Genomic DNA, 9,093 nt, shown 5'->3' on the forward strand with positions numbered 1-9,093 from the left:
TATTACAAGCGACACTATTACCGGCAACATGAGTATTACCGGCAACGTTCTCTTTAGCGGCGACCGGAAGTATTACCGACAACAGATGCATTAGCGGCGACATTTGCCTTTAACGGCGATAATCTGATCAATAGCAACGAAACAGTAGCGACGACTCTTTGTTGGCGATATGTCACCACTATTAGCTTTAGCGGCAACATCTTGACCCTTTACTAGCGACTTTTGTTGTCGCTAATTGCTTATTTCCTTGTAGTGATCATAATCAAACCAAATCACGTATGTTGAGAAATTTGAGTGTTATATGCATCAAGCTCACGGCCATTGTGTGTGTGTGTGTATATATATATATATATACACACAGAGAGAGACACACACACAGACACAAACACACACACAAACAGAGAGAGAGAGAGAGAGAGAGAGAGAGAATTACATGAACGGTCCCTATGTTTTAGGGTAATTTGTGCATTGGTCACTAACTTATTGTTTTTACACGGAAGATCCCTACTGTTGTTTTTGTAACGCTCTTGGTTTCTCTCTTACCTAAAAAAACTATTTTTCCCTTGATTTTTTTAATTTATTTAAATGAACCCCACCCTTTCACCTTACATTACATACCCCACCATTTTTTCATATTTAAATAATAGTCTTTTTATGTAAGATAGGGACCAAACGTATAACAAAAACAAACAGTAGGGACCAATCACGTAACAAAAACAATTATTATGAACTTTCCAAGTTAAATAAATAATTTATGGATCAAGCACACATATTACCCCAAACCATAGAGACTATTGTATAATTTACTCATGTATATATATATATATATATATATATATATATATATATATATATATATATATATATATATATATAAGTTTGTTCCCTAAGGAACAATACCTGACCAGGGGTATTATTCATGGGGTTACCACATAAGTTAGGCTGTTGGTAATGGAGCTTGTGACGTGTCCTCCACCCACGATGCACCAGCTTAAAGATCCACTAGCATTGCTCCAGATACCCACTACCTTTCTCTTACCGTTTCATCCCAATCGTCTTCCGTATCTACGACTGCATATTTCTTCATAACTCTGAATTCCCTTATTTGTCTTTGGGTTGTGTGATGGAGGTCGACTTCGGCTGGAAAATCGATCATAACCTACTACCCTTATCATCTTCATCAACATATACGGTTCCATCTTAGCATAATACTCTTCTACATCATCTTTCCATCTTCTTCACACTGTGACCTTCTTTTCTCGCAACAACAACAACAATGACGGTGACGGTGATAGTTGCGACATTTTCAGTTCTAATTTTGTTTTAAGACTCTTCTTTTGCTACAACTACTCCTCAAATTCTTCGAACTATTTGAATTTGGAAATTAGTGATGGTTATTCTCCCGTAAATTGCGATCAGGTTTCACTTTTCTTTTTTCTTTTTTGAGATTTTTTTTTCTCAAACTGCTAATGAATTTCCTACAAAGGTTACGATTCAACCGCTGTTGGTTCAGGCAATGTATGTATCAATTAATTTCTCTTTATATTTGATTTTGTAACCTCGGTTTCAAATCGCTTCATTATTCGGGGTTGTGGCCCGATCATCAGTTATCTCAAGGCTTACAGCCTTGGGGAATAAGAGGAGTAGCTCTTTTTGTATGTGGGTATTATAGATTAAGTGATCCGAGTGTTAGATTACGTTTCATTGCCCAAGGGTATAATCGTAATTTTTGCAGTCTAGGAATTTATGAATTTTGGGTTTTCGTTTAGGAAGCTTGAAGGTGAAGGTAAGTTGATAGAATTATAGGGCTTCTCGTCACCTTTCTGTGGATTTAAGGTTCGTCGGAAACGGACTTAAGACAAAGGAGTTATGGCTAAATGAATTTCAATTGTTTTCGAGCTTGGTTGAGTATGCAGGGCATACTAAGCAAGTAATCAGGGCGTAGTGGGTTAAAGGATCGTGGGTTCATCTTGAGTACGTCGAGCGTACTAAGGGGTTTGCAGGGCGTACTCCCTTCAGATGGAAACCGTAGTTCTTCTGGTCTCGATCCAATTTAAGCCTTATTTATTATTGAGCCTTGTCCCTTATCAGCCTGCAAGCCTCCTAAACCCTAATATTAGCCACTACCTTGGAGTTCTTAATCTCCTGTGAGTGATTTTGGAGTGTTCTGGAGCAGTTTTGTAACGACCCAATTTTCAAGGCCAAAAATTTCGTTAAACGTGTTTAACAAACATTTTTATCAAACATTGTCAACAAACATTCATTACAAAATCATAATCTTGTATTTCAAACCATAACATCAAAAGTATAGGAAATCAGAGTATGGTCCCAAAGCTACTTGCGGAAACATGTCTGTGTGTGATGCGCTGTTACGCCACTGGCTCTTTCCCCTTCGACGAAGAGCTACCTAAAACCAAAACCAAAACTGTAAACACAAAGCTTAGTGAGTTCCCCCATCATACCACATACCATTCAATATCGTCGGTATCTTTCAATCGGTAACCATCATCGGTATCTTTCAACCGGTAACCATCATCAGTATCTTTCAACCGGAAGCCATCATCGGTATCTTTCAACCGGTAACCATCATCGGTATCTTTCAACCGGTAACTGGGGACTATTTCACCCCCTACTACTAACATGCAATCAACATATATAAGCATACAGTCAGGCATATCCGGGTACTAACCTACCCTTGGGTCCTACGGACCACCGTTAGGGAAACTAATCCCTACTAAACACATAACATATATTCCAGATAAATCACATAACCAGACCAAGATAACTATCACAAAGACCATTATCTTATAAATACCCTTTTTTGATTGGCCGGCATTGTGGCCTTAAACCCAGCCCTAATGGAAGATAACTCACCTCAATGTCGTGCAATGTCTGAACTATCCTCGGTGCACAAGTCGACTCCCTACGACTACTCGATCCCTACACGACAACCTTCAAGTCAACACACATCGCATACAACCCTAAACAGGGTCAGTCCAAGTTCAGTCAAAGTCAACATTGGTCAAAGTCAACAATCAGTTGACCTGACTCGCCGAGTTGGCCTACCAACTCGTCGAGTCCATGCTTCACTAATCCCACACAAAACCCCGGCTCCACTCATCGAGTCTAGCAAAAACTCGATGGGTTCTCCTTCAATCATAACATCGGGACCATCTTCATCCGACTCGCCGAGTTCCTTCTTGAACTCGTCGAGTTCATCTTCAACATAAGAACTTTTCTAGTCTATGACTCGCCGAGTTGTATGAACAACTCATCGAGTCCATCTTCAAAGATTGGGAGAACGCTATGGACTCGCCGAGTCTACTCATACAACTTGTCGAGTCCCATGGCTTCTAGGCCCCTTTTCGCGTCTAAACCCACAAGGGACCTTCTTCCTATCATTAACCCATTCAAAGGAAGGGTTTGGTGCACAATGGTCACCGACTTTGTCGAGTGCCAAGAACAACTCGTCGAGTCCAATCTTGACCAACTCCATACAGTTGATTTAAATGAGGTCCAACACATCAAAACCATAGATCTGGCCTCCTAATGTCCATTTTATACGTAAAGTTCCAAACTTGATGCACATGCATGGGGTTTTTAGCTCAAAAATCCATATAAAGTGTCTTACGATGTGCATGGGGCTCTCATGGCCCTAAAGTTGGCAACTTCATGCCATGAGACGCCTCTTAAGGCCCAGATCTGAAGCTAAAGTCCACATAACACTCCTTAAATCCGAAAATGGCTTGAAAAGCCCAAAATGCACCCAAGATCCAAATTCTAAAAATGAAAAACGAAATGAAAGACCAAAGTATGCGCATTTTACCTTGATTAAGCAGAAAATGGAATGAGATTTATGGAGCTACAAGCCCCAAGTCGAATACTCAAGCTCCTCTTCTTCCTTCCAAGCTTCACAAGTCAACAAAAGCACTAAAATAGCCTTAACACACACACAAACAACTAGGGTTTCGATATGTAGTTCTAGGAGAGTGTTAGGGACAAGGGAGGATGAGTTAATGTGATTATATAGGGTGCAAAACCTCATATTAGGGTTTTTGTACAGACAGCACAAAATCGTTGAGTCTGGTCCCTGACTTGCCGAGTCAGCCACTTAACTCCTGTGTCCAATGCGCTTCTAATCGACAAGTTGGGCCACCAACTCACCGAGTCCCAGGCCAACATGCAAAATACTCTATTTACAAATACGTACCAGGAACCAAGTGTTACAAATCTCTCCCGCTTATTTTAGACTTCGTCCTTGAAGTCTATAGATCGATCCTGAAACAGCTCGGGGTAATGGTCCATCATCTCGTCCACCGGCTCCCAGGTCCACTCTGAGCCCTTTTGGTGCTGCCACTACACCTTTACCAGCTTCACTCTCTTTTTCCTCAGATCCTTTGACTTCCTATCAAGGATCGCCACTGGCCGCTCGATGTAGTTCAGGCTGTCATCAACCTGAATGTCCTCTAAAGGCACTACTACCGAATCGTCCACCAAACATTTCCACAACTAGGAAACGTGAAAGGTGCTATGAATCTGACTGAGTTCGGCTGGCAGATCCGGCCTATATGCCACCTTGCCCACTCGGGCTACAACCCTGAAAGGTCCAGTATACCTAGGGTCCAACTTGCCTTGCTTCCTGAATCGAATGTCACCCTTCCAAGGTGACACCTTCAGGAGGACCATGTCCCTAACCTGGAATTGCAAGTCGGATCGGCGCTTGTCGGCATAACTTTTTTGCTGACTCTGAGCAGTCTGAAGCTTGCTCCGGACCTGTTGGATCCTCTTTGTAGTCTTGAGTACCACTTCGGTACTTCCCATAACCCTCTGACCAACCTCACCCCAAGATATCGGGGTCCTGCACTTCCTCCCGTACAACATCCTGAAGGGAGGATGGTCAATACTCACGTGATAGTTGTTGTTGTATGAGAACTCAGCCAAAGGAAGGTAAGTATCCCAACTACCTCCGAAGTCTAAGACACACGCCTGCAACATATCCTCCAAGGTCCGGATGGTCCGCTTACTCTATCCATCTGTTTGCGGGTGAAAAGCAGTGCTAAAATGCAGACGAGTTCCCAGCTCGTCATGGAACTTTTTCCAGAACCTGGAAGTAAACCGAACGTCTCTGTCTGAAATCACCGATACTGGCACCCTGTGCCGCGCCACCACCTCCCTGATATAAATGTCGACCAATTTTTCAACCGGAATACTCTCCTGAATCGGGATAAAATGGGCGCTCTTGGTCAATCGAACAACGCTGACCCAGATCGAATCCGCTCCCCGCACGGTCCTGGGAAGCTTTGTGATAAAATCCATCGTGATGTCTTCCCATTTCCACAGCGGAATATCCAATGGCTGCATCTTTCCGTGAGGTCTCTGATGCTCGGCCTTGACCTTCCTGCAGGTCAAGCACCGCTCTACGTACCATGCCACATCCCGCTTCATGCAGGGCCACCAATAGTCCATACGAAGATCCATATACATCTTCGTCGCCCCGAGGTGAATGGAGAATCGAGATTTGTGCATCTCCTCCATCAATACCTGGTGCACACCCCCATGATACGGGACCCACAACCTACGGTGTAGAGTCAACAACCCCCAGCTGTCATAGTCAAAGGAGGAAACTTGACCCACAATCCGCTCGCTCTTCTGATATTCCTCCTTCATGGCCTCCTGTTGGGCCTCCCGAATCTGCTCCAACAGCGGAGTCACCACTATCATTCTCAAACAGACATCCCTGATCAGCACTTCCTTGTGGCTAAGCGCGTCGGTCACCACATTGGCCTTTCCCAGGTGGTAAAGGATCTTGCAATCGTAATCCTTCACCATGTCAAGCCACCGACGCTGCCTCATATTCAGATTTGGCTGGTCCATAAGATACCTCAGGCTCTTTTGGTCCATCTAAATCGTACAACGAATCCCATAGAGGTAATGATGCTAAACCTTGAGGGCAAACACGATAGCCCCATAGCTCCAAATCATGCGTCGGGTAATTCACCTCGTGAGGCTTCAGCTGCCTCCATGCGTAGGCGATGACATGCCCTCTCTGCATTAGAACTGCGCCCAAACTTGAGATGGACGCATCGCAATATACCACAAAATCTTCCATGCCCTTTGGAAGGGCTAAGATTGGCGCCTCGCACAATCTCTGGCTCAGAGTCTCGAATGCGGCCTGCTGCTCAGGCCCCCAACAAAAGACCACGACTTTCCTTGTTAGCCTGGTTAGGGGTATGACTATCTTGGAGAAATCCTGGATGAATCTCCGATAGTAGCCATCTAATCCTAGGAAACTTCGAATCTCGGATGGAGACTTCAGAACCTCCCATCTCATCACAGCCTCCACTTTGGCCGGGTCCACTGAAATCCCGTCCTGGTTGATGAGGTGCCCAAGAAACTGCACCTCGCACAACCAGAACTCACACTTGGAGAACTTAGCATACAAGTTCTTCCTCCTCAAGATCACCAAAACCTCCTGCAGATGCTCCACCTGCGTCTTGGAGTAAACCTAGATGTCATCAATAAACACTACCACAGATCGGTCTAACATCGGTTTACACACGCTATTCATGAGGTCCATGAATGCGGCAGGAGCATTGGTGAGCCAAAAAGGAATCACCACGGACTCATAATGGCCATAGCGTGTCCGGAACGTCCTCTTTTGTACATCCTCCTCTCTGACCCTCATCTGATGATATCCTGAGCGCAAATCAATCTTGGAGAACCAAGATGCTCCCTGTAACTGGTCAAAGAGGTCATTAATTCTTGGGAGTGGGTAATGGTTCTTCACAGTTACCTTATTCAGCTCCCGATAATCTATACACATCCGATGCGACTCGTCCTTCTTCACAAACAAAATCGGGGATCCCCAGGGAGAACTACTCGGTCTAATGAATCCTTTGTCTAACAGATCTTACAACTGTATAGACAACTCCTGCATCTTAGGAGGATCCAACCGATATGGTGCCTTGGCTATCAGAGCCGCACCGAGGACTAGGTCGATCCTGAATTCCACCTGCCTCTCCAGAGGTATCCCAGGAAACTCCTTGGGGAATACATCCATAAACTCACGCACCATAGGCACATCATCCACCGTCGCCTTACCTGCCTCCCGTGATTCCATGACATAGGCGACATATCCTGCGCAACCCTGCTGAAGGTAACGCCTAGCCCTCGTTGTTGAACATACTGCTGATCCTTGTTGTGGCCTCTCACCCTGAACTACCAACTCTCCCCCACTTGGGGTACTGATCCGAACCAGCTGTTACGTGCAATCTATTACGGCCCCATAAGGGCTCATCAAATCCATGCCTATAATCACCTTGTTCCCCCTCAACAGAATGGGAACCAGGTCTACCAAGTAACGCTCCTCGAACAGCCTCAAAACACAGTCTCGATAGACTTCAGATGCTCTCACTGACCAGTCATCCGCAATCTCAACCTCTAGAGGACAATCCAACATACCCGAAGACTCCAGAAACTTCACAACACCTGAATTGGGATCCCGTTCACATGGAAAGATCCCATCACCACATCGGGTGCAGCACGTGCCTCCTCAGTTTTCATCTGAAATGCTCGGCTCCAAACCACTGGATCCACCAATTTGGCCTTCCAACCATCCACAATCCGTGCTATCGCTGGAGTCGGCGCCACAGTCGGCGTCACTGCCGCTGCTGCTGTCAATCTAGGGCAACTGGCATTTTTATGGCCCTTCTGATTGCAATGAAAGCAAATCAGGTCTGACATCTGCATCGCCATAGTAGAGGCAGTACAATCCCTGCCAAAATGCTCAATCTTGCCGCACTTATAGCAACCTGAACCCGTTACATTGCGACAAGATCCCTCGTGTGACCGACTGCATTTTCCACAACGGTCCCGCCCCAACTGGCCTTTCGGCCTACCATTGGATCCCTTGGGCTTATTCCCCAAATCCCCCTTCGTTTGCCCCTCCTCTGTCTTCCTCTTCCGGATGTGCTCCAGATCAATCTCCCTCTCCCTAGCCCTGACAATCATGGAATACAGGGTAGGGCAAGCTGAAAAACTAACATGCTCCCAGATGTCAGCTCGTAGCATGTCATGGTAGTGGGTCCTCTTCATGTCCTCATCACCCGCATACTGGGGCACCAATAAAGCCCTCTCTCAGAACGTGGCGGTGATCTTCGCCACAGTCTCCATAGTTTGTCTCATATCCAAGAACTCCTTGGCCAGCTGCTAAAGCTCTACAGCTGGTGAAAACTTTGCTCTGAACCGGGTCACAAAATCCGACCATGTCATAGCCTCAACAGCCGAGGCTCCCAAAGAGTCACCAACCGACTCCCACCAGTCCCTACCCCGGTCCCTCAAACACTGGGTTGCAAATCGTACCTTCGACCCCTCAGGGCAAAAGTTGGTCAGCTGTGCAAACTCAATCTCCGCAATCCATTGTCTGGCAGCAATGGGGTCCTTCACCCCATGGAGATATGGCGCATCACTCCCTCTGAAGTCCTTAAAGGACAGTGTGCGTGGTCCTGACTGGCTAGCCGCCATGTCACTCTGGAACGCCCTGAGGCAATCCTCCATCAGCTCAATGATCCCCTCCTTTATCGACCCAAAAATAACGAGCATCACATCAAGGATACCCCTCATGATCTTGGACGCAATAAACTCGCATAACCTATCATCCAAATGCTTGGATCCTGCCCCCAGCCCGATCCTGATCCGGATCCTGAACCTCCTGCTCCATGTCGCATGACCACCATTCTGAAACAATAACATACGAATTTCAGGGTCACATATACTTTCTGGAGATCGCACACACTTTCCAAGTTTCCCGGTTCCATCTAGGCCCTCCTTGGTTCGAGTACGGATCCTCTGCTTCTAGTAGTACGGGCCCATACTACCTTCCACATCTATCCGTACATTCCTCATGAATTACTTGAAATTCACCAAGTACCTTTTACCGATACCCTTTCCACTGACCTCATCCTAGGCTTCCCTAGGGCACTCTCCGACCTACTCTCCGCCATCAGCAGCACTGGGAGTCCCCACCACCTCCCCCTAACTAGCTTGCGGATACTGTTACATATCCGTTCCTTAGTTAGTTAAAGATGGTCAGAA

This window comes from Lactuca saligna, chromosome 5 (genome assembly GCF_052625555.1).
Source record: "Lactuca saligna cultivar CGN05327 chromosome 5, ASM5262555v1, whole genome shotgun sequence".
Classification (NCBI taxonomy): Eukaryota; Viridiplantae; Streptophyta; class Magnoliopsida; order Asterales; family Asteraceae; genus Lactuca; species Lactuca saligna.